At 44.8% G+C, this 26974-nt stretch overlaps 1 long non-coding RNA gene and 1 pseudogene across 2 annotated transcripts; one reads left to right on the forward strand and one right to left on the reverse strand.

Annotated features, from left to right (window-relative positions):
* Window positions 1–1059: 1059 nt before the first annotated feature.
* On the forward strand, window positions 1060–1233 carry LOC132209363 (U2 spliceosomal RNA; annotated as a pseudogene).
* Window positions 1234–3575: 2342 nt separating this feature from the next.
* On the reverse strand, window positions 3576–18185 carry LOC132209356 (uncharacterized). 2 transcript variants are annotated; one of them, XR_009445444.1, is made up of 5 exons: window positions 18008–18185; window positions 14991–15139; window positions 12331–13129; window positions 9963–10060; window positions 3576–4854 (listed from the first exon to the last, which is right to left on the reverse strand). It is a non-coding gene; the product is annotated as an uncharacterized LOC132209356 (long non-coding RNA). The 2 variants fall into 2 exon arrangements; XR_009445445.1 differs by lacking the exon at window positions 12331–13129.
* Between the last annotated feature and the right edge of the window lie 8789 nt (window positions 18186–26974).

Here is a 26974-nt window from a genome sequence, read left to right on the forward strand (position 1 = left end):
ATCCTCAGTACGCAAACACCAAGTGTCACTACTTACTGAGGTTCTACCTGTCCCCGGTGTTGCGAAGGATGGGCCCTCGTTGCCGCGGAACGCTCCGAGTAGTTGGACTGTCCCGTACCACCTGTCCTTCGTGGAGAAATTTTTGAAAAGAAACACTTTTGACCACAAGGCCGTCAGGCACTGGTCAGCACGTAGTATCCTTGAGACCCTTCGGAAAAAGGAGAGGGTGGATCCCGTCGTGTGGTTCCCCACGCAGACTGCCACAGTCGTTTGGCAGAATGCCTCATCGCCAGAACTTTCAAACAAGCACAAGGACATTGCTTGGCTGGCGGTGAGAGGGGCTCTGCCAGTGAGATCCTTTATGCATGCCCGGAATCTCTGCGCCACTGCATGCTGTCCTCGAGGCTGCTGCGGCGAGCGGGCGGGGCGTGGTAACAAGACTGTCAATCACCTCCTTCTGGAGTGTGCCTATGCTCAGGACATCTGGCGGGGGCTGCAGTGGTATTTGTCGAGGTTCGTCCCGAGCAGCTTCGTGATACGGGACTCCGTGCTCTATGGGTTGTTTCCCGGGACGCACACCGAGACCAACATCAACTGCGCCTGGAGGACCATCAATAGGGTGAAAGACACTCTTTGGTCTGCCCACAACTTGCTGGTCTGCCAGCTGGAAGAACTGACCCCAACCGCGTTTTGCATACTGGCGCACTCCAAGGTTCAGGACTACGTGCTGAGGGACACACTAAAGCTTGAGGCAGCTGCCGCCAAGGCACGGTGGGGAAAGAACACCGTATGAAACCCCTCGTCCAGAATAGAAACAAGGGCCCTATCTGGTAACTGGGCCCAGCTGGCGCCTTCCCCAACTGGTCAGGGGGGCCAACAGGGACGGTGTGGGGAGACGACTGCCAGGGTATTTTTCTTTCTTTTGTTTTGCTTTTGCTTTGTTTTGTTATTTTTTCCTTTATTTGGTGTACGTAGCCCCCGGGCAACCAGGAGCCGCTTCCATGACTGGATAGGTGTATAAATATGTTTTATTTTTTGTACATCTTATGAATGAAGTGTATTCTTTCGAATAAAAAAAAATCTGTTCTTATCAGCTTTAATATCTGACATGTGCTTTACTTAAGGACCCTATGTTAAACTGATTTTTGGAGCAGGAATTGGAACAGGGCCTTGCTCCATCCTCTCCACGCATCATCCTGGTATTGCAGTGTTTCCAGGAATGGTGCACTCTCATTAAACCAAGTTTAAAAAACAGCCTGATCAACATTTGAAGAAGGGTGTCTCGGCCTGAGACGTCAGACTTCCTGTTCCTTCAGTTCTACTTGGCCTGTTATCTCAGATTCTCCACCATCTGCTCAACCCTCTGGAAACATAACAGCCCTTCAGCCCAACAAGTCCACACCAAACCTCAGAGCATCCCAGCCTGACCTATAACCCACGTGAACTACCTCTCCCTAAACACTACAGTCAATTTAACATGGCTACTCCACCTAACCTGCACATCTTTGGACTGTGGGAGCACTCTGAGGAAACCCACAGACACAGGGAGAACGTGCAAACTCCACACAGGCAGTCAGTCACCCACGGCTGGAATCAAACACGTGTCCTGGTGCTGCCACCAAAGTGCTTTCTCTCAGTACTCTCACCCAACCTTCTCCAACTATGCTTGTTCCAAGGTAAATGTTAATCTCTCCTTTTCTGCATGTTCAGCACTTGCTCTGAATGTTAGTGCCTCATCCTTGGTACATGCCGCATCTTCCCACCAACACCATCCCTGAAAATCCACACATGGCATCAGAAGTAAAAGAAAATAGCCTGCCAACACTACCTCATTACAAATAGCATTTCAGAAGAAAAAAAAAAGCTATCGAAGTATTCACTCGTTTTGACTCTGACGACGACGACGACTTGGGATGTATTGAACTAGCGATTTTGGAAACACTGAGCCAGGAAAGAACATGGTGTACACAAACGCACGTTTTTCATTTGAGTGCAAGAGCAACCAATCAAACAAGTGTGCATGTGACTGCTGTATTTCTCTCACGTCAAGGCCTGTGAATTTAATCAGATTACCTCTTCTCACATTAGCCAGACCAAGAGATATTTGCAGATTTAGCGAAATGAGCCAGAAGTTAAATAAAAATGCTACATCAAGATGCAGAATTGCCTGTCCACAAAGTACATTCTTGCTGTCAGAACTCGACAAGCTTTTCAGCACCCGAGACATGTTCTGCCACAATATCTCTGCCTTTCCCAGGCATTTTTGCACTTTGACGTCTCAACTAGAACCTAATGTTTCACAGTCTTGCCTGGATATTATCACAGGCATAAGCCAGGCAGCTTAGCATTGTTATTACCAGTCAGTCAAGGGCTGGTCAGCAGCTGTGGCAACAAACACATGTTTCGACCAAATGGTCACGTCTACAAGTCTCAGGGAAACAGTTCTCAGTCAGGGCAAGGGAGACAGGATTCAGTCAGGAGATCCTGACACAGCATGTCCAAGGAATCATTCAATATCAGCCATTTGGGGCAAGCAGGATCAGGGGATCTGTATCACCACAGTACAGAGAGGTGGCCACACTCACCACTAATTACATTCTCAAAATGCTCCAGTAGATTTGTTGAGCCTGAATTATGATCATCATTCCAAGCTGACCCTGTCCACTGCTGCCATTGGGGGTCAGTTTGATGAAATTCTCAAGGTGTTCATGCGTTTAGGACATTCAAGTCCATAGCTCCCTGAAATAGCAACACAAGTGGATAAGACAGTGAAAAATTTCACTTCCATGGTACAGAGCATCAGGATCTGGTCAACTTTGATAGGTGGCTCATAAGTGAGATGAGGTATTTTTTTCAAACACATCAAAGCATGCATTGTTCCTACGGAGAACAACTGCGGTTCCATTCGTGTATTTTTTTTTGTTTCAACCATGAAATGGCCACAACTTTATCAAAAGTGAAAGTGACCATCAACCAGTTTGAACTGTCGGTTGTCAAATAAATTAAGACAGAGATAAATGTATTTGCAGGAGTTTTTTTTTAAATTAATTTTTAAAAATTCATTCATGGAATCTTGACATCCCTGGATAAGAATGGCAGTTTCCTTCCCTAAAAGACCTAGGTTTTTCCAACAATGAAAACGGATTTACAGGCATCAGTAGATTCTTATTTCAGATTTTTTTGTTTAAACTCAAATTCTACCATCTGGAATGGTGGGTTTCAAACCTCGGTCCCCAGACCGTTATCTCAGTCTCTGTGGAGTAATGGACAGAAGAATAAAATAGAAAATATACACTAGATATCACACAATGTCTTGGTTTATGTATTCATCATGAGATCCATCACTGCTATGGACAACAGGTTAGGATCTGAGGAGACTGCATTTCCCCCGGACGGTGTCACAATGGTCACCAGGTTTCATAGCCAATTGCATTTTCCCAATCAGGGATTATAGTACAGGACTCATCCCAATCTTTTGTTTAGATTTAAAACTTGCATTTTGTGGATAAAAATCAAAAGGAAAGATTGCATTGTTTCCAACAAACAAATATCTATTAAAAATTGAAACATGTCTGTTGAGAGCAATAGAATCTGTAATTGTAAAGGTGTGCAGACATATTGACCAGGCATAACTAACAAATAAAAGGCCATCGAGATCATAGAATTCCTACAGTGTGGAAGGCAGCCATTCAGTCCATACAAACCCTCCAAAGAGCATCCCACTCAGTCTCACACCCTACTCTGTCCTTGCATTTTGCACATGTGACACTATGGGCAATTTAGCATCGTCAATCTACCCAATTTGCATATTTTTTGGACTGTGGGAGGAAACTGGAGCACCTGGAGGAAACCCACGCAGGCAGGGTCTGGGTAAGACACTCTTCATAAGTTCAGTGTGGACTTGATGCTTCCACACCGGAGGGATCCTATGGTCTCCAGAAACAAGCCCAAAAAACATGGTTTGTATATAGCTAACAGCAGAATCAAAAACCAACTTCACAGTTACTCAGAAATTTGCTGCTAGTTAACCAGTCCTGATGAACCAGGAAATCCCTTTTCACACACTGTGCAGGTGGATAGTCTTTCGTCAATGTGAACGTGTCGATGTGTCATGACAACGTGACTATTTCCAAGCTCTACCTGACAGATACACAACTGATATTAACATTTTAACCACAATACCAGTACCTTTAATTGAACAGGGATCAGTAACACCAGGACAAACAGCCCAAAACCATGGTTCATTTGATAGTGAGAGTGACAGCAAAATCCTTCAACTGTGCTTCTTTGTGAACTCACTGGCGTGTTAACAGTTTGGATGACTGAGTGAATGCTTTCTCACATTTGGAGCAGGTGAATGGTCTCTCCCCAGTGTCACTGAGCTGGTGTAAGGACATTTCAGATGAATCTTCACAGACCATGTGCATTTCTCCCCACTGGAGTGCTGCTCTTTCCTTCAGTGTTCAAAATCCTGAGGTAATTGAGTTGTGATAAACAAAGTGACTGTCAGATCTGGATGTGTTCCTGTTTGAATTCTCCAACTGTAGACTAAGCTTTCAAACAGAAAGCAAGTGCAGTGAGCGAGGAACCAGAAGAACACACACAGATTGTGAAACTGAGAAATCCTCTGGACATTTGTGGAGTGATACTTGGGGAATATGCTGGATTATCATTAGAACAAATTCATAAATAAATATCGTCCAGGTAAGGGATCCAGTCAGTGTTTGCACAAACCTACCATAAGAGAGAGGTGGGAGAGCCAGGGAGGAAGGACAGGCATTGTATAGATCTGTAACTCAGTCTTTCAGAGGGCTCGAAAGACTAAGAACGGTGCAGAAGTAAAATTGTGGAAATCTGAAATGTAAACAAAAAATGCTTAGTCAGAGTTGTACACCAGGAAACAATCCCTTTGGTCCCAGTTGTCCATGCTGACCAGATATCCCAAATTAATCGAATTCCATTTGCAAACATTTGACCTATATTCCTCTAAACCCTTCCTATTCACATGCCCATCCAGATGCCTCTCAAATGTCATAACTGTCCCAGCTTCCACCAGTTCCTCAAGCAGGTCATTCTACACAGGCACCACCCACTTTCCCTTTCAAAAAAAAACTTTCCCTCTCAGCTTAAACTGGCTACTCACCCTATGCCCACCATAATTTTATTAACTTCTATAAGGTCACCTCTCAGCCTTCAATGCTCTAGGAAAAACAGCCCCAGCGTATTCAGCCTACAGCTCAAAATTTCCAACTCTTCCAACATCCTTGTAAATCTTTTCTGCACCCTGCCAAGTTTAACAGCATCATTCCTACAGCAGGGAGACCAGAACTGAACAGTATTCCAAACGCAGCATAATCAATGCCTTGTTCAGCCTATAACATGACCTCCCAACTCCTACACTCAATGCACTGACCAATAAATGCAAGCACAGCAAATATCATCTTCACTACCTTCTGTACCTACAATCCACCTTCAAGGAACTGTGCACCTGCACCCCAAGGAGTCCCTGTTGTGTAACAGTCCCCAGGGCCTCATCATTAACTGTTTAAGTCCTGCCCTGATTTTCATCACCATAATGCAACAGCTCGCATTTATCCAAACTAAACTGATTTCTGGCACTCCTCGGCCCATCGACCCATCTGATTAAGTTCCCATTGTCCTTGGAGGCAAACTTCTTTGCTGTTTACTACACCAACAATTTGTGTCATCTGCACACTTACTAACCATTCCTCCAATATTCATTCCACATGATTTGTATCAACGACAAAAAGCAGTGGACTCAGTACCGATCCTTGCAGCACACTGCTGTTCATAGTCCTCCAGACTGAAAAAATAGACAACACGACCCCCCTCACCATGATCTTGTCTCCTACTTTCATGCCAATTTTGTTTCAAATAGCTAACTCTCCCTGGATTCCATTTGATCTAATCTTGCGAACCAGTCTGTCATGTGGAGCTTTGGTGAATGTCTATATGGACTTCAGCAAGGCCATGTCCACTGCTTTGCCTTCTTCAAAAAACTCAGTCAAGTTGGTGAGACAAGATTCCCCACTCACAAAGCCATGTTGACTATCCCTAATCAGTCTTTGCTTCTCTAAACACATGCAAATCCAGTCCCTCAGAATCCCCTCCAGCAATTTACCCAACACTGACATCAGGCTCAACGGTCGATAGTTCTCTGGCTTTTCCTTAAAGAATGGCACCACATTCGCCACCCGGCCTTCTGGCACTTCACCAGTGTCTGTCAGTGATGCAAATATCTCAGCAAGGGACCCAGCGGTAGTACATGTTCCAGGACATCAAAAGGGAAATGCCCTGAAGCCTCACCACCCTCTCTATTTGTGTGTAACACCTGATTAGGTGCCACCTTTATGCAGTTTAAGACGTCCAGCACCTAGACCACTGTAATATGGACACTTTTCACGACTCATTATTTATGTCTCCAAGCACTCTAGCTTCCATATCCTTCTCTGCAGTAAATACTCATGTGAAATACTTATTTACTATCTCAGACTCATGTCTTTTTTTTTTAATTATGTCTTTCTCCTCTCATCTTACACGTGTCCCCTTGTCTTGAAATCGCCCAACCGTAGGGAAAAAAGCCCTTAATAGCAACATAATCTGTGCCCTCATGATTTTTTCAGCCTCTGTAAGGTCACCCCTTAACCTCCTATGCTCCAGTGAGAAAAGTCCTAGCTTTGGCAGTCTATTTTAATAATCAAGCCCTCCATTCCTGGCAACATCCCAGCAATTTTTTTCTGACCTGTCTCCAGTTTAATAATAACATCCTTCCTGTAACAACTGCACACAATACCTCAAATGAAGCTTCACCATGTCCTGTACAATCTCAACACAACATCCCAACTCCGAGACTCCAAAGGTTGAGCAATGAAGGCAAGTGTGCGAAACAACTTGGTAACCACCCTGTCTACCTGTCTCCAGAAACTTGAAAGAATTATGTACCTGAATCTCAGCATTTCTCTGTTCCACAACACTATCCTGGGTGCAACCATCAATTGCGCAAGTCCTACACTTGTTCATTTTACCAAAATACAATGTCTCACATTTATTCAAATTGAACTTCATCCTCCACTCCGCAACCCATTGAGCAAATTGATCAAGATCTCGCTGTCACCTTAGATAACCTTCAGTAACCACTATAACCACCATTTCCAGTATCATCTGCAAACTTATTACTTTTGTTCCTTAAATTCTCATCCAAATCAATTATATTTGAAGAACAAAGAAGTGGACCATGTGCAGATGGCTGTGGAACACACTAGTCACAGAACTCCACTCTGAAAAATCCTCCAGCACCACCTGCTCTCCTATAACTGAGCCAATTTTGCTTCCAATTAGCAAGTTCTTCCTGAATCACATGTGATCTAACTTTACTCATCAGTCTACCATGTGGAACCCTGTCAAAAGTTTCACTCTCATTCCAGAGGTGATGCAAATCTGACCCAATTCCCCTGCCATTTGTCCACTGCCCTCTTGATCATGCCTTAAAAGTTAATCCCAACTCTCTTTTGAGAATAACTGCTAAATCTGCTTCCAGTTGCCGTTCAGATTGTTCCAGATGCTGGGAACTTGCTGAGTCAAGTAATCTTCACATTTTCACCCTGCATTATTTGCCAATTATCTGAGTGTTGTATTCTGCGGTTACCAACATTGACACTGTTAATAATTTTTCTCTCTCTGCAAACTAATATCCTGGAAACAAATCTACAACTCAACAAAATCATTGCTAATTAGCCCCAAGGAGAATTATCTCAGCTTCTTCTAGCTCTCTCCAACCAGAAACCCATAATTTTAATTTATTTATGGGATGTGGCCTTTGCTGCACAGACTAATATTGATTGCCCATTTTTATTTGATTTGGAGAAAGTGTTGTTGAACCACTTCCTGTAACTGCTGCACTCCATGTGCTGTGTACTCCACTGTGCTGTTTAAGACGATAATCTGCCCTGAGGCCTCACCACCCTCTCTATTGCAGGAATCATATCGCAAACCTCACCACCCTCCCTATCATGAGAATGACCCTCAAGCCTCACTACTTGCACTATTGCAGCCATCACCTCGAGCCTCACCACCCTCCACATTGCTGAAATCCCTCTCCAGCCTCACGACCTGCCTATCGTTGGAATCCCTCTCTAGCCTCTGAATTATCACCATCTCTGTAGATTCCTCCAGTCTCACAAACCTCACCTCTGTAATCTCCTCCAGATTTCAAGGTGAGAGGGGAAAGTTTAAGGGGGATATGTGTGGTAAATTCTTTACACAGCAGGTGGAGTGTGCCTGGAACACATTGCCAGCGGAGGTGTTAGAGGTGGGCACGATAGCATCATTTAAGATGTATCTAGACAGATACATGAATGGGCAGGGAGCAGAGGGATACAGATCATTGGAAAATAGGTGACAGGTTTGGATAGAGGATCTGGATTGGCACAGGCTTACAGGGCCGAAGGGCCTGTTCCTGTGCTGTAATTTTCTTCGTTCTTTATTCAACACCCTCCTGTCTCTGTAAATTCCTCCAGCCCATATAAACTTCCTCAGCGCTGTAGTTGTCTTTACCCTCACAAACCTCCCTTTGTTTGCCATCTAATCCAGCCTCACAATCCTCACCATTTCTGTAACCTCCTCCAACCTCACTTTTCCCTATTTTTGTAATCTTCTCCAGTCTCAGAACCCTTCCTGTCTCTAATATTCTCCAGCCTCACAAATCTCAACATGTCCCTTCCTCTAATACAGTCCTAATGATGATGCCCCATTTTTATTCCTCCACTTGATGGTGGCACTTGCAATTTCCTGGGATTCAAGCTCCAGAACTTCCTGGTAAACCACTTCATCTTTGTACCTCACTTTTCTCCAGAAAACACTGAGCAATCATGAGTCATTCATTCTAGTATCTCATTTTCTGAAATGGCTTGAAATATTGCTGGGCATCTTCCTATGTGAAGTGTCTCGGAGGTCTACAGTACAGAAAGAGGCTTTGTGTCCCATCCAGCCTGTGCCAGTTAAAAACCACACCCTAACTATTCTAATCTAATTTTCCAGCACTTGGCCCATAGACCTGTCTGCGTTGGTATCACAAGTGGGCATCTAAATATGCCTTAAACGCTATGAGGATCTCTGTGCCTACCACCCTCACAGACAGTGAGGCTCAGTGCCATTGTCACAGCATGATGACATTACAGACAGGAGCAGAGACAAGCTGAGTCTGTGCAAACTAAAGATCCCCTACACACTGTGAAGGACGGGATGGTCCCTGATAGGGGGCAGAGGAGATTTAACAGAATGGTTTGTAGGAAGAGGGTTTTTAGTTGCATGGTTAGGGCTGTTTTTTTTTTAAAACATTATTCTTTCATGTGACCTGGGCATTGCTGGTACATTTTGAGAATATCCATCTACAATAGATGAACTCTCCTTCTCAACCTCTCCCCTTGCCTGGGGTGTGGTAATCTTCAGGTTAAACCAGCCCTATGGTCAGGTAGGACAATGGTGACTTTACCTTTGGCACAGTGATGTCACTTTGCCTCAGTGGTGTAGAGGGGAATGTTGAATGTGGTAGATGGGACACCACTCTGACAGTGCTTCACCTGGAGGCTGTTCACTTTCTTTCATATTGTCAGGGCTGCACTGATGCAGGGAAGTGGAAAATGTTTCAACACAAGCTGGATGAGTTCCTTATCAACAGCAGTCAGTCATTGGGGAAATCAGGTGTTTGGGGAAACTGAGATTATTCTCCTAGTAACAAAGGGTTTTGAGGGGACCTTTGACAGAGATGTTTACAAAAGATATACATTACGATGATAAAACGTACACCCGCTCATCAACTGACCAGACAAATGATTACACGACATATATTGAAAGTTTAAGGGACGATCTATTGAGAGAATGGGGTGATATAAAAGAGAAATTTTCCGTGGCAAATGGGAAATGAGCAGGAACACAATACTCACATAATGCGAATATCCAGGTCCTGATGAATCAAGTAATCCTGTCAGAGTTTGGTGCTACAACTATTGAGACTTCCACCTGAAAGTCCACTTGCAATATCCTGTAACACAAATTCATAAAATCCAATCAGTCCAGTTAGAATTTCACACCAGCCCCTCCTCCTGGCCGAGGATAACTGTGCATTGTCCCTGCTACACATTATCCTTTGTGGGGGTCAGCAGTTGATTCAGGGGGAAATGTATTGGGGTTTCTAGGAATTTCCACCTTGGGGCTTCATGTCACTAAACAGATCAGCAGGTCTTTGACACATGGCAAAGAATGCCCGAGAGTTAGTGAGATGCAGGCAGCAGGATTTGCTTCCTATTCTTTCCTTCTGTGCTGCTGCACTGCCACAATGAGATATTGGGCCGGAAAAGCTGGTGCAGCTTGATGGACAAGTTGTCTCGATTCTGAGCAATGGACAGTAAGTTTCTGGTCATTCGAAAGAATGTCCCTTAAAAAGATAGCAATTACATATGCGCCATGTTACCCAGTGCTCCCAACAAAAAGAATGAGGGAGGATCGCATTTAAAAAGAGGGGATAACAGTCAAGTTCCATGAGGGTTACAGTTTATGGAGAGACATTGATAAATGGGCGACAAGTTGGCAAATGGAGTACAACTGTGGGAAAATGTGAAGTTGTTCATTTGAGGAGACAACCAAAGAATACAGTATTATTTAAAAAGGTAAAATCTGCGGAAAACCAATACACAACGGGACTCAGGAATAATTGTGCAGGAAACACAAAGTGAGCACACAGTTGCAACAGGTAATCCGGGCTGAGGGGATATTTCCCATCGTGGGAGCAGATTCCTGATCAGGCAGACAATAGAGGGTTCTCTTTTGGAATCGTTAAGTTTAAGGCAACACAGACATGGGTGAGCGGTTTCGGTCACAAATGAGCTGGAGTGAGGTGGAGAGAAGGAGCATTTTAGAGATTGAAATTTCTGACATGTGATTGAGAAGACGTATGTTAGGATGTTCATCTTGAGGCCAGATGTGAGAACATTATTGAGAAGAGTGCAGTTCAACCTCAGACAGTTCCCAATGAGAGGGATGGATTCAGTACAGTAGTAAGGAAAAGTAATTTGTAATAATAACTGAAGGGAACGTGTTTAACTATCACAAAGTGTTATTGGAGGAAATTCCAGCTAATCAAGTAGTGGAAGTATGATAAGCAGTTTTATAATTGAGTAACAGTGGAGCAAAGGAGAGTGATGAGGGGGGAGTTAGATCTGAACATTGTGGAATACATGCAAAACCTGACAGTGCTTGTGGAAGACCTCACCTCCTGGCAGTATGTCGGTGAGAAACAGGATGGACCAAGGATAGACCCTTGAGGGACAACAACGACATTGATTTCAGGCAGGAGTGGAGATGGAGTAGGATTTTCCAATGATGGTGAGGTCAAACATTGGTTTTTAAACAGAATGGGTGAGAAGGACATAGCCAGAAAAGAGAAACAGACAGAACAAGTAACAATATCTGTGAATTGGCATGGGTGGGGGGGGGCAGAGGCAAGGAGGAGGAGAAATAAGAGAGAGAGAGAGAGAGAGAGAGAGAGAGAGAGAGAGAGAGAGAGAGAGAGAGAGAGAGAGAGAGAGAGAGAGAGAGAGAGAGAGAGAGAGAGAGTTAGAATGTTTGGAGTTTAACAGAATAGGGAAAAGGGTTAGGATAAGTTCTGATAAGGCTTGACATGAGACTGGACAAAGATGCAAGTTTAGGCCTAACATGAGGAGCAACGTGCCAGGCAATTTGGTTTGGTAGGCTCGTGGAAGAGAGGGAAGCAGCAGAGGCAGCTGATTGGATTGACTCAATCTTAGTGACACAGAAACTCCATGTGTCTCCCTCACTTGCTGTTGGAGGGGAGGATGGAGGAGGCAGGATGATGGACGGCGTTTTGCAAAGAAACAAAGCCTGCATTGGTGATATTAACTTTTATCTAGAATATTAAAATGTACAACAGAAGTCTGGATCGAATCCCATCTCAGCAAATGGTGGAATTTGAATTCAATTTAAAAAAGACTGGAATTAAGAATCAGCTGGTTGCCATGGAACCATTGCTAATGGCAGAAAACAAAAACAAAAAAATCTCATGTCCTTCAGGGAAAGAAATTTGCCAACCAAGCCACTCAGTTGCAAAATCTCAACAAAGGTATGAAGCTGGGTGGCCCACTTGGCATCTACCAAAGCACAAGGAAAGACACCTGCAGAATTAGTCCTATTGACCCCACCAACTCCTCCTTACTCATATCTGGGGGCTAGCGGCAAAACTTGGAGAGGTGACTCAAAGTCTAGACAAGAAACAGCGTCAGACTCATGGAAACTAACCTTACAGACAACGACACATCACCACTGTCCTCAGTGAAGGCCTGTCCCACGAGCAGGACAGACCCGGCAGACGTGGCAGCACGGTGCTATTCTGACCGGATTATTTGTCCCGAGAGTACTCGACATCGACGCCTGGAAGTCTCATGGCTCCTGCTCGTTACCATGTATCATCCTTCCTCGGTTGATAAATTGGCAGGAGTATTATTGCTAGATTATTAATCCAGAGACCCAGATAGCGTTCTGCGGACCTGGGTTCAAATCCTGCCATGGCAGATGGTGAAACCTGAATTAAGTAATTATCTGGAATTACGAGTCTAATGATGACCATGAAACCATTGCTGATTTTCAGGGAAGACTCATCTGGTTCATTTGTATCCTTTTGGGAAGGAAATCTGCCATCCTTACCTGGTCTGCAATACATATGACTCCAAACCCACAGCAATGCGGTTACTATTAACTGCCTTCTGGGCAATAAACACTGGTCCAGCTGGTGATTTCCATATCCCAAGAGTGAATTTTAATTGAAAAAAAAACTCCATGTTGAACAGCACTTGGAGGAAGCACTGCGAGTGTGAATGGCACTACTTGTACTCAATGCCCACCATCAGGAGTAGTTTGCAGCAGGATTACCAATCAAGCTGGACAGGTCCCAAAGGAAAAAGCTGCCTGGCTGGGACCGCAGCAGGTGGTGCCACAAGCAACAGAAGGGAAAAACATAGCTGGTCTCATCGTCACAAATTTCCCAGCTGCAGATGCATCTGTCCGTGACAGGATTGATAACAGCGACCAGCGCGTAGTCCTGTGGAGACAAAGCCTCATCTTAAACTTGAGAATACCCCCATTGCATGATAATAAAATATGAGGCTGGGTGAACACAGCAGGGCCAGCAGCATCTCAGGAGCACAAAAGCTGACTTTTCGGGCCTAGACCCTTCATCAGAGGAGATGCTGCTGGCCCTGCTGCGTTCATCCAGGCTCACATTTTATTATCTTGGATTCTCCAGCATCTGCAGTTCCCATTATCACTAATACAATACCCACCATTGCGTTGGGTGGCACGAACTTCGGGTGAAAGAGACAGACTTGGAACAGACACAGGAACTCAAAACCAGATATCTATGAGGCTTTGTGGGACATCAACAGCAGCAGAACTTAATCCAGCACAGTCTGTAACCTCGTGGCTCGGCATATCCTACAGTCAACCATTAGCATTGATCCAAGGGATCAACACTGGTTGAATGGATAGTATCGGAGGGCATGCCAAGAGCAGCACCAGGCTTACCTAAAAATAAAGGTGCCAACCTCAAAACTACCAAACAGGACTATCTGCATGCCAAATAGCATAAGCAGCAAGCGTTAGAGCTGAGCCACCCCTAACCAATAGATCAGATGTGAGCTCTGCAGTTCTGCCACACCCAGTTGAGCATGGTGATGGACAATTAAGCAACTCACTGGAGGAAGCATGCCAAAAATCCCCATCCTTACTGACAGAGGAGCCCAACCTATCCACGCAAAAGATAAGACTGCAGCAAATTTCAGCCAAAAATGCCAATTGGATGATCCATCTCACCTTCTCCAGAGGTCCCCGACATCAGATGTGAGTTTTCATCCAACTTGATTCATTTCAAATAATATTAATAAATGAATGAAAGGTTACAGACCCTGGCAACACTCTGGCAATAGTACCGATGACTAGTGCTCTAGAGCTTGCTAGTGCCAAGCCAAACTGTTTCAGTCCTGCTACAGCGCTGGCATCTATTGACAATTTGGAAAACTGCCCAGGTCTGTTCAGCACAAAAACACAGCAAATCCAACCCGACCAATTTCCCCTCAACCTGTCTACTCTCTATCATCAGTAAAGTGATGGAAGGTGTTGTCAACAGCACTATTAAGCAGCACTTACTCAGCAGTAACCTGCTCAGTGACACCCAGTTTGGGCCACGGCAGGCACTTGGTTCCTGATCTTATTACAGACTTGATCCACATATTCACAAACAGCTGAATTCCTGAGGTGGGGTGAGGGTAACTGCAGAGCCCTGCACCAAAACCACTTATTTCCACTTCAGTGGAAATGACCCGACAGTGACACCTTAGTTTCAGCTCATCTGCTGAGCCTCTCATCTATTCCTGTGTTACCTCTAGACTTAACTATCCAAACTCACCGCCAGTCGGCCTCCCACATTCAATGTCCCTGTAACCTCAAGAATACCTAAAATTCTGCTGCACACAAGTTCATTTGTCCCAAGACCTGTTCACCATCACTGCTGTGCTCCCTGACCCACAAAGGCTCCTATTTATAAGCAACAATTTAAAATTCTCATCCTTGATTTAATTCCTGGCTGTGATGAGCCCTATCTCCCTGCACCACACAACCTTCAAGACTTCGATAACTCATTTAGTTCCAGACTCCAACAATGCGTTTAATCATTGCTTCACTTTGGGAGGCTGTTTCTACAGTTGCCAGGCAACATGGTCTGGAATTCCCCTGATAAACCTCTTAGGTTTGCTTTCCTTCTTTAAGATAGTCATGAAAACCTGCAAATTTAGTTACTTTTTGGTCACCTGACCTAATATGGCCTTACGATAAAAGTTTGTTGATAATATTTTTGTGAAATTATAAAACATGATAAAAATACAAATTGTTTGTTGATTTGGACATACACCGTTAGCTCTTCAGTATTGCTCAATGAATGATCTGTAACTTCTCAAATGGCCGTATTGTGGGAGCACCTTCATCATACAAGCTGCAGCAGGACACGAAGGTTAAACTTCTCCACAGGCAACAGGGCTTTGGCAACGATCGCTGGTATCTGTGGAAGGAGAAACAGTAAATGTTGCAGAAGTGCAAAATGAATGACGAGAATAAAAATGCTGTCGAATTTGGTGGTCTGAAATGGAAGAAAAATGCACTCTCTTTCTGGGAATACATTGCCTGACTGAAAGATACCATTCAAAAATTAATCTGGTAAGACAGCAGCACGTGGTCAGGGGGTGTGGAGCAGTGGAAAATTTATTCACAAAAAAGGTATAAGGAAGTAACAGTAAAACACTACAGAGATCAAATATATCCATCATTAGAGACTGAAGAGATTAAACACCGACAAAGGTCATCAGGGAGCACAGAAGTGACTAAGAGTAGTGCGAGCTGCTATTATCCCACACTCTGGGAAAGAAATTCAGAAGAAACAAACATTTCTCTTGGATAAGAGATAATAGGAGCTGCAGATGCTGGAGAATCCAAGATAACAAGTTGTGGAACTGGATGAACACAGCAGGCCAAGGAGCAGGAAAGCTGACGTTTCGGGCCGAGACCCTTCATCAGAAATGTGGGAGGGGAAAGAGGTTTCTGAACTAAACAGGGAGACAGGGGGAGACAGATCAAAGATGGAGAGAAAAGATATGTGGAGAGGAGACAGACAAGTCAAAGAGGCCAGCATGGAGCAGGTAAAGGTGAGTATCGGTGGGGAGTTGGGAGGTGATAGGTCAGTCCAGGGAGGTGGGATGAGGTTGGTAGGCAGGAAATGGGAGTGCAGCTTGAGGTGGTAGGGGGAATAGGAGAGAGGAAGAACTGGTTAGGGAAGCAGAGACAACCTGGGCTAGTTTTGAGATGCAGTTGGGGGAGGGGAGATTTTGAAGCTTGTGAAATCCACATAGACACCATTGGGCTGCAGGGTTGCCAGGCAGAATACGACTTGCTGTTCCTGCAACCCTTGGGTGGCATCGTTGTGGCACTGCAGGTGGCCCAGGATAGGCATTTCGTCTGAGGAAACAGACGGGGAGTTGAAATGATTCACGACTGGGAGGTGCAGTTGTTTATTGTGAACCGAGTGTAGGTGTTCTGCAAAGCGGTCCCCAAGCCTCCGCTTGGTTTCCCCAATGTAGAGGAGGCCACAACGGGTACAGGGGATGCAGTATACCACGTTAGCAGATGTGCAGGTGAACGTCTGCTTGATGTAGAAAGTCTTCTTGGGGCCTGGGATGGGGGTGAGGGAGGAGGGAGGTGGTGTGGGGGCAAGTGTAGCACTTCCTGCGTTTGCAGGGAAGAGTGCCAGGTGTGGTGGGGCTGGAGGGGAGTGTGGAGCGGACAAGGGAGTTACGGAGAGTGTGGTCCCTCCGGAAAACAGGCAAGGGTGGGGAGGGGAAAGTGTCTTTGGTGTTGGGGTCGGATTGCTGATGGCAGAAATGTCAGAGGATGATGTGTTGGTTCCAGTGATTGGTGGGGTGGTACGTGAGGATGAGGGAGATTCTTTTTCGGTTGTTATTGCAGGGCGGTGTGCGAGTTAGGAGTTGTGGAAAAATACAGGAGACACGGTCAAGGGCATTCTCGATCACTGCGGGAGGGGTGCGGGTGAAAAGAGGTGGGTGGTGGGGATTGCGGTCCTCGAAAAGGAACAACATCAGACGTACGGGAGTGGAATCCTGAGAGCAGATGCGGCGGAGGTGAAGGAATCGGGAATAGGAGATGGCATTTTTTGAGGACAGTGGGTGGGAAGACGTGTATTCTAGGTAGCTGAGAGAGTCGTTGGGCTTGAAATGGATATTGGTTTCTAGACAGTTGCCTAAGATGGAAACAGAGGTCCAGGAAGGTGAGAGAGGTGTTAAGAGATGGCTCAGGTGAACTTAAGGTTGGGGTGGTAGGTGTCGGTGAAGTGGACGAACTGTTCGCGCTCCTCGTGGGAGCACGAGGCAGTGCCGATACAGTACCGATACAGTAATCCATGTACCGGACGAAGAGGTGGGGTTCAGGGCCAGTGTATGTACGGAAGAGGGATTGTTCCAACAAAGAGGCAGGCACAGCTTGGGCCCATGCGAGTACCCACGGCCATCCCCTGTGTCTGCAGGAGGCGGGAGGAGTTGATAGAGAAGTTGTTGAGGGTGAGGACAAGTTCACCTAAGCGCATAAGGGGTTCAGTAGAGGGGACCTGGTCAGACCTGCAGGGCAGGAAATAGCGTAGGGCTTTTAGGCCATCTGTATGGGGAAATGCAGGCGCTAATGTGGTATACTGCATCCGCTGTACCCGTTGTGGCCTCCTCTACATCGGGGAAACCAAGCAGAGGCTTGGGGACCACTTTACAGAACACCTACACTCAGTTCGCAATAAACAACTGCTCATCCCCGCCTCCCTAACCTGCTCTTCCTCTCACCTATCCCCTCCTCCCTAGACTGACCTATCCCCTCCCTACATCCCCACCTACTCATCTTTACCCACTCCATTCCCACCTCTTTAACTTGTCTGTCTCCTCTCCACCTGCCTCCCCCTCTCTCCCTATTTATTTCAGAATCCCCTTCCCCTCCCCCATTTCTGAAGGGTGCAGGCCCGAAAATGCCCCTCTGATGCTGCCTGTCCTGTTGTGTTCCTCCAGCCCCACACCTCGTTCTCTCACTTTCTGCCAGAGGCGGCTGCGCATGCGCCCAGCTTCACCTCGGCCCTTTCAAAGTTTCAAAGCTGCCGCGCATGCGCCCCGCGGATCATTGCCCCCAATAAAGATGGTGGCGGTCACACGGGCCTATCGCCATCTGAGGCATTGATTTGTTTTTTTGCAAACGTGAGTCTAGGAGTTTCAAATGTGTGTTTTCCGACGTGCACTAACTGTTTGTAAAACTTGCAAACCCATACGAATATCATTTCCCTCCAGCTTTCTGCCGTTTTGCTTTCTTTACCGTGTCCTGCTCTTACCTCAATTGCACAAATCTTGGTCTCAGCAAAGGATCAAGGCCCGAAACGTCAGCTTTCCTGCTCCTCTGATGCTGCTTGACCTGCTGTGTTCATCCAGCTCTGCACCATGTTATCTCGGATTGTCCAGCATCTGCGGTTCATATTATCAAAGCGACTCTGCACTGCTCTCGTGGCTGATCACGTGGTTTCCCGATCCCGCCCCCTCCTCATTCTGATTGGTTAGAATGGCAGCAACATCAGCCGGTCATACACGGTGCCCCTATTGGCCCCTAGTGACTCAATCACCTAGACGCCATTGTGAGTTGGAGCATGCGCAGTGCTTTGTGTTGGCATTGTGAGAAGCTGATGATCGCCGTCACAATGTTGCATTTTGAGACAAATGAGACTGAGAACTGGATGAGAAAGATTGTTACATTAGCGATCCTGGGGTTTTAATAAGTCGCTCTGAGGGAGGGGCACTGCACCCGAAACGTTAACTCTGTCTTTTTACCTTCACAGATGCTGCCAGACCTGCTGAGCTTTTCCAGCAACTTTGTTTTTGTTCCTGATTTCCAACATCCCAGTTCTTTTGTTTTTTTTTAATAAGTCGCGATTGAAAAGGCTTCCTGCAGCTCAAAGCTAAAGATACTCTTGATACCGCTCTGTCAGCGAATAGAGAAATGGCGGTGAAATAAGGATAATAAATACAGGTCTAGCAGTCCTCAGGTAAGATGTAAAGAGAATAATTATGAATATGAAGAACACCACGTGGTGGTGAGGTGAGTGTTGTTCATATGAACTGTGATTGGGCAGAGAGGGAGGTTAATCAAAAAAGAACAAGCAGAAAAGAGATTCTCAAGAAAGGTCTGTGCAATGGAAAGCAACGAGAATCAGAAGATAAAAGCCCAAGACAGAAGAAAAAGTTTCAAGACCGAGGCTGCAAAAACTCCAATAAGTTGTATCACTGCTCTACTGCCGAGTTATTGGCATCAGCAGTATAATCCACATTCACCTGGAAATAGCTGTCTGAGTTTGTCACTGTAGTTTACTTCATAACAGATAAACTCCACACTTTGTCTCAATAAAGCTGACAGTTGGTTCACAAATTAGTTCTGCTGCCAAGTCCGTTCCTGTTTGAAAAGGGGTATAGATCCCATTTAAATAGACAATGCTAAATATCAATCCAGGCCGGCAGCCAAACTCCACTCCCTCACCACTGACTCCATCCCTGCCCCTGGTAACTGGCTGCGAACACACTGCTCACAGTCATGGTGCAATATTTCACCCCAAGATGAGCTTCTAACCACATTACTCACCCCCACACTCATTATCACAAAGACCACATACAATTCAACCTCAACAGCATCTCAGTTCATCTGCTGCTGAAACTCTTATCCATTCTTTTGTTACCTCTCGACTTAACTCCCCAAACACACTCCCGGCCGGCTTCTTAATTCTACTTCCCTGAAATCTTGAGGTGATCCAAAAATCTGCTGCCCATGTGTTTACTCTCACCCATTTCAGCATCTTCGAGTTTGCCATCCTGTGCTCGTTAGCATACACATTTTCTGGGTGGCAAAGCACCAAGGTATTGAAATTCATATCCTTATTTTGAAATTTTGTCATCACACCTCCTTCGTTTGATAGTCTCCAGCTGCAAACCCCTCTGAGATATATCTGAAGAAGGGTCATTGGACACAAAACAGTAATGCTGCTCTTTCTCCATAAGCACTGCCAGATAAGCTGAGTTTTACATCAATTTCTGCTTGTGTTACTACTTTCAAGCATCTACTGTTCTTTTGCTTTTTCCTTCAAGACATTTGTTCTACCTGACTTCCAACCTCCAGTAGATTTCTGGTTTTAACTCTCCCACCTTTCTCATGTTTTCCGTTTCCAAGGCCATCTTGAATTTACTCCCTAACCATCCCTGGGTTTCAAAGTCCCTTTGTTTGTTCAGGATATTCCTTGTAACCTACTTCTTTGGCCAGTTTTGGGTCACTTGTCCTAATAAGTGCCTGGTATCAAATATTGTTTTGTGACAATCTTGTGTAATATGTCAGATCATTGGATTGAATCAAAAATGTGAAAACATTTAAATTGTTCTTTTGGAAAACATCACTAATCCTTCACGATCATTTGGTAACTCCTTACCTAATATCATTGCAAGTGCGACTTCACCACACGACCTGTACTGGTTCAGAAAGGTCAAACATCAAATTCTCCAGATGTAACTGAGGATTGGCAATAGTTACTGATACCTTTGGAGAGTGATCCAAAGTTCATGTATCAGGATATGGTGAATGAATAGACAATAGGTGCTGGAGTAGGCCATTCGGCCCTTCGAGCCAGCACCACCATTCATTACGATCATGGCTGATCATCCACAATCAGTATCCTGTTCCTGCCTTATCCCCATAACCCTTGATTCCACTATCTTTAAGAACTCTATCTATCACTTTCTTGAAAGTATCCAGAGAGTTGACTTCGACTGCCTTCTGGGGCAGTGCATTCCATATATCCACCGCTCTCTGGGTGAAGAAGTTTTTCCTCAACTCTGCTCTAAATGGCCTATCCCTTATTTTTAAACTGTGTCTTCCAGTTCTGGACTCACCGATCAGCGGAAACATGCTTCCTGCCTCCAGAGTGTCCAATCCCTTAATAATCTTGTACGCCTCAATCAGATCCCCTCTCATCCTTCTAAACTCAAGTGTATATAAGCCCAGTCGCTCCAATCTTTCAACATATGATAGTCCCGCCATTCCAGGAATTGACCTCGTGAACCTACGCTGCACTCCCTCAATAGCCAGAATGTCCTTCCTCAAATTTGGAGACCAAAACAGCACACAATACTCCAGGTGTAGTCTCCAGGGCCCTGTACAGCTGCAGAAGGACCTCTTTGCTCCTATACTCAATTCCTTTTGTTATGAAGGCCAACATGCTATTAGCTTTCTTCACTGCTTGCTGTACCTGCATGCTTGCTTTCATTGACTGATGTACAAGAACACCAAATCTCGTTGTGCTTCCCCTTTACCGAACCTGACTCCATTGAGATAGTAATCTGCCTACCTGTTCTTGCCACCAAAGTGTATAACCACACATTTATCCACATTAAACTGCATCTGCCAAGTATCCGTCCACTCACCTAGCTTGTCCAACTCACCCTGTATTCTCATAACATCCTCCTCACATTTCACACTGCCACCCAATTTTGTGCCATCAGCAAATTTGCTAATATTACTTCTAATGCCTTCGTCTATATCATTAATATATATCGTAAACAGCTGCGGTCCCAGCACTGAACCTTGTGGTACCCCACTGGTCACTGCCTGCCATTCTGAAAGGGACCCGTTTATCACTACACTTTGCTTCCTGTCAGCCAGCCAATTTTCAGTCCAACTCAGTACTTTGCCCCTGAATACCATGTGCCCGAATTTTGTTCACCAATCTTCTATGCGGGACTTTATCGAAGGCTTTCTGAAAGTCCAGGTACACTACATCCACTGGTTCTCCCTTACCCATCTTCATATGGACATGATGCAGAACTTGTTGGGTAATATAAGCTCAGAAACAGAACAGCGATGGCTTCCTTCTGACTCGAGAGGGTCTAACTTTACTTTTTAATTGAAAAATGCTCAGGTTCATTTATAGTTCTTCACGGAGAATGAATTGTTGAACTTATTCAGCTGCATGTGTACAATAAATTTCTTCAGATGTGAGGTCAAAGAAATTCAAAACTATCCCTCATCCTCCCACAGACTTTCTCTCACTGTTAAGGTGCCTACTCATGGACCTAGGGGATCCAGGTACATGATTATTTGAAGTTTACATCCCATTTAGACAGTGGTTAAACAGTCTTTTGGCACGGCAGCCTTCATTGCTCAATTGTTTCAGTTTAGGAGTTGGGAAGTCATAATGAGGTTGCACAGGATGTTGATGAGCCCTCTTCTGGAATACAGTGTGTGGATTCTGTCACACAATTACAGGAGGCACATTATGAAGCTGGCGAGTGTTAAGAAGAGGTTTACCAGGATGTTGCCTGGTATGGAAGCTTTGATTTATAAAGAAAGGTTAGATAGACTTTGACTTTTCTCGCTGGTGCTTAGGAGGTTGAGAGGCGGCCTGTTAGAAGTTCATAAAATAATGAGACATGTAGATAGTATGAATTGAGGTTGTCATTTCCCAAGGATGGGAGATTTCAAGACTAGGGGATGTTTTTAAGTTGCAAGGAGATAATTTAATAAAAAAGATATGTGAGGCAGAACTTTGCAATGACTGTGAATAAAACAATGGCAAGTTGCAGCAGAGAAACAGGTGGCAAAGAAACAGGTGACAGTGAAGCAGGCATGTGAGGGCTAATGTGTTTCGTTTGCCAGTGACATTCACCGCTTCACAAAGTGGAGAACATTGAAGTGCAGCAGTGACGGTGATTATTTTGCTGGATATTCACCTTGCAAATGGTTTTTCCGCCAGTATCCCTGATTATATCACAATCGACAGGATGAAAGCTACAGCAAGATGTGTGGAGCCAGTGGTGTAATTGATACGGCATCTGAATTTGAATTGGAAGTTTGGAATATTGTATCCTGTCTCACTCGAGTGAAGTTGACAGCTTTTCTACCCTTGCAAATTGACACACGCTCCCGAAGAGGAATGTCTGCCCAGCGCTGTTTTTGTCAGGTTCCCAGCACCTGAAGTGAATGGATTGCTGGGTTTTGTAAATTGAAAATTGAAATTGAAAGGTAAATGAGTAACATGAGTGTGGGGCTACTTCAGCTCATTGTATATTTCATATCCCACCTCATGGCAACAGTACATATTGTTAGGAGAAACTCCTTGTGTTCCACATAAAGCTGCCTTTTGTCGGGAAACCTTGTGTACAGCGGGAGAAGCGGGTAGAACAGTGTGTGGAGAATATCACAAAGACTGACACTGACCCACACATTAAACAGTAAAGTTGACAAGTAAAGTTGTAAACTTGCTCGCCCAGTTGGCTTGTTTTCGTTCAGACATTTTGTCACTATGCGAGGTAACGTCATGAGTGAGACTTCCAAAGAAGCGATGTTGTTCTCCTCCACTTGGAATTTATACTGCCCGGCCTGTTCCGGCAACTTCTGTCATTTCACATTCTGTTTGAATGGGTTGCATATGGGGTCCAATTCTCTCTGTTTGCCGACTACATTATGGATTGAGAACCATGCCTCTAGGAATTCCCATGTGTGTCTGTGTTTGGACTGCACTACTGCAGTTATGTTGTCCCAGTTAAACTGATGGCCTTCATTATCCGGGTGTACTGATATTAGGGAAAGTTTGTCATGTCATTTTGCTGCCAGCTGATGTTCACGCATACTGATGGCTAGTTTCCTTCCTGTCTGTCTGATATAATGTTTGTGGCAATCGTTGCACAGTATTTTGTAAACAATGTCAGCGCTGTATGTTGTGGGTATGGTGTCTTTAATCCTTGAGAATGTTTGTCGTAGCATGGCTTTGGGCTTGTGTGCTACCGTAACTCCTAGTGGTCATAGGAGTTGTCAGTTCTGATATGTTCTTGATGTGTGGCAGTGTGTCCAGTGTGTTAGGGCATAATGTGTCCTCTTCGTGTTGCTGTTTAGTCAGTACCTGCAGATGAAATTGCAGGGATAGCATTCAAAGCGAAGATTTTGTATTGGTGTTCTTCCTCTTTCTGCATAGTTCTTGGTCATTGCAATGAGTGGTGGCCCGTTTAAATAGTGTCCCGACACAGCTTAGTTTGTGCACCACTGACCAGAGTTAGTTGCCAAATTAAAAGTATCCGAGCCCCTCGAGGCACTGACCCGAGTTGTGATGTGCAAAGGACAACACACAAAGGAGGATCCTTGTGTGATTGATCCAATATGATCTGTATGCCAGGGTAACAGTGAAGGCTGGTCTTCAGCACCCACATTGAACCTGGCTCCACTTGTCCTCCAGCCACCTCTCACAAACTACCATTGCCCTTCACCTTTCCTGACCTCCCCTCTATTCTTGTTTTAAACTGATTGCACTTCAGGCAGTTTCAGCTGGCATTGCTGATGTGGAACTGTAACATGGAGTGAATCGATTTTGACTGATCAATGACATAATTCTGCTTCTCAAGATCAGTCAATATTTCAGATTTATTACTTTAAATGATAACCATGAACAGGCTATGACAGTGAAGGCACTGAATCGTAATCACTGGACCAGCAGGAAAGATCAGTTTATGGCACTCAGGACACTGTCTGATTCGGCCTTGCGTTCTCCCAACCTTCTGCACATGATGCCCCTCTGCTCTGTTTCGGTTTTGTTACGTCTTGATATATAATAGTCTCCAGTTATCTATTCTTTTGTTATTTCCAATACATGAGACCCTCTTTCCATGTCTTGTGCCTGGCTGCACAGCTCAGTGGTCAGAGCACTGGTCTCAGAAACAAGTGGTTGTGAGTTCGAGCCTGTGATAGTGTTTTTACACACCCTGCTTCAAAGGGCAAAAAGAGCCCTTTAAAAATTATCTGAAATTATAACAGTATCATTTCCTCCACAGGCCGGAAATATGTGTGAATTTCCATATTGCTGTTTGTCCTTCCACTTGAGGAGCAGCACTTGGAATGGCAGGAAGCAGCTGACATCAGTGATGTTTGGCTGGAAGTACAAGGTGAAGCAGGAAAACTGTAGGTGAGCAATGGGGGAGGAGCACAAACCCAGGGCATCCATCAAATACTTCCATTTGTTGCTGTAAATAGGTTCTAGTTTTGGAGTCTGGAATGGGACAATAGAGCCAAGTGAGTGACGTTCTGCTTTCTGGGGGTTGCTCTCTCTGAAAGCCTCTGGCACTCTCGGTGGAAGGTCTCCTTGTTAGTTTCCTTCTGTGGGTGAAAATGAGGGTCACTTCCCCGAGGGGGCATGAACACAGTCTTCCCATCTCAAACTTCAGTTTTGCTTGTTGGTTCCTCAAAGTGTTGACCCAGAAACCCGCATCGCACACACTTCATTGGGGAGACAATGGCCTGAGGTTTTTATCACTGGACACTTAATCCAGAGACCCAGATAGTACTTTGGGGACTTGTGTTTGAATCCACTTGCAGCAGACGGTGGAATTTAAATTCAATACAAACCAGGAATTAAGCGTCTAATGATGAGCATGAATCCGTTGTCCTTGAAGGGAAGTAAAGTGCCATTCTTGCTTACATGTAACTCCTGACCCACAGCAATGTGGTTGACTCTTAACTGCTCTCTGGACATTTAGGAATGTGTAATAAATGTTAGCCTAGCCAGTGATGCCCTCATCCCGTGAATGAATTTAAAAAGTACGTCAGGAATTCCTCCTGTATGCAATGATAACTGATTTGCTTTGCCCAATCTTTATGCCAACTGAAGTCACCTGACTCTTGAAGTCAGTGACCTTTCATCGTAGTAGAGCTCTCCCTTTCTGCTGGTGTCTTCAATTTCCTTTTTAGTGCCTTCTGCTAAAAGTACCACGCGAGTTGACTGGGGTGTATATACATCGACCACTGTCAATTTCTGTCCCTTGATGTTTCTAAACTGTACCCAGACTCCATTTCACCAGAACTAATATCCATTGTCATTACCATATTAATTTTATTCCGTAACAAGTAATGCTAACCTACCTCCTCCTTCTTGTCAGTCCTTCCAAGAAACTGAATACCCCTGGAGCCCAGCTTCAGACATCGTAGATATTTTGGTTTCTGATTTACCAAAACATCCTGGATTCTGGAAAAGTCTGAGTTCAGTACAAATTAGCAGTTGTAACACTGCTATGTAAGAAAGAAGGAGGAGCAAAAATAAGGAATAAAGCCAGTTAACATGACTTCAATCAGTTGGGAAAGTGCTGAATAATGTCTCTTCATTAAGTATGTTTCAGCAATACTTTTAAAACAAAAATCGTATCATCTGATTAAATCAACGTGGTCAATCCAGAAGAAGACTTGCCATGATGGAGACAGGGCAGTTGCAGGTAAGTTCAAGGTCACCCTGGGGCCAGGCATGTTTGACAATTTCATTCCTTTTTGATAGTCAAACAAGTGAGTTTGGAAAGAGGAAACCAACAGCTGCATAACACTTGGATTCCCAAGAGGCATTTTGTAGGGTGTCACACTGGTGGCTAATAGATAAGAGAAGGGCTCTGGAACTGAAGGTAATGTATGAGCATGAATAGAGAGGTGGTGAACATGCAGGACATAACAGTAAGTGTTGTTGTGACTGTGATGAGAGGAGTGCAAAGGATTCGAAGGTCAATGTAAAGGTTAAATTAACCTCAGGGATGTTTTTAAGGGACTTTCAGGACAGATGAGACCATCCATCCTCTTGACAGCTGACCAGCCAGTCTGGCCACCAAATAAATTAATAGACGTATTGGTCACATGTGGGCAGGCCTCCTGGTGCCTTTACCCCCATGGGCAATATACCAGGAAGACTGTTAAGGGAAGATGGCGGAGATGGGAAACTGCTTCCATGACATGATGCCCACGTTTACAAACAAGCCCTCCCGACATGACAACCGCGTACACGGAGATGAAGTGGAAAACAGCAGGTAACAGCTCGAACAGGTTTTGTGTTCTTTCTCGGGAAGGTTTTCTTTTAAAAAAGAATAAGCCCAGTGACATCACAATGGTTTGCCTGTGATGTCATAAACACAAACAAGAATAAACAATAACTGCTGTGTGTCTTCACTTCATGTTGAGACAACGTGAGGTGAACATTGCAGACTTGTCGCTCTGCAGTTTCAAGTGCGAATCGCTTATTTCTTTTCTCTCCCTCATCAGTGTAATTAGAACTAACACTAATTGAAGCGGAGGGAAAGGAGCAATACCTTCGTGGTATCACTCTTGGTTGTGAGAAGAGTTTTGAGGTAATTTGAATTCAATATATACTGGACACTATTTGTAAAGAAATTGGATTTTAGTACGAATTTCAAAGACGGGAAAACTGGAAAAATGATGTGAATTTGGGGTAACCCGATTGAATTAATGCGTG

This window comes from Stegostoma tigrinum, unplaced genomic scaffold (genome assembly GCF_030684315.1).
Source record: "Stegostoma tigrinum isolate sSteTig4 unplaced genomic scaffold, sSteTig4.hap1 scaffold_89, whole genome shotgun sequence".
NCBI classification, from domain to species: Eukaryota; Metazoa; Chordata; class Chondrichthyes; order Orectolobiformes; family Stegostomatidae; genus Stegostoma; species Stegostoma tigrinum.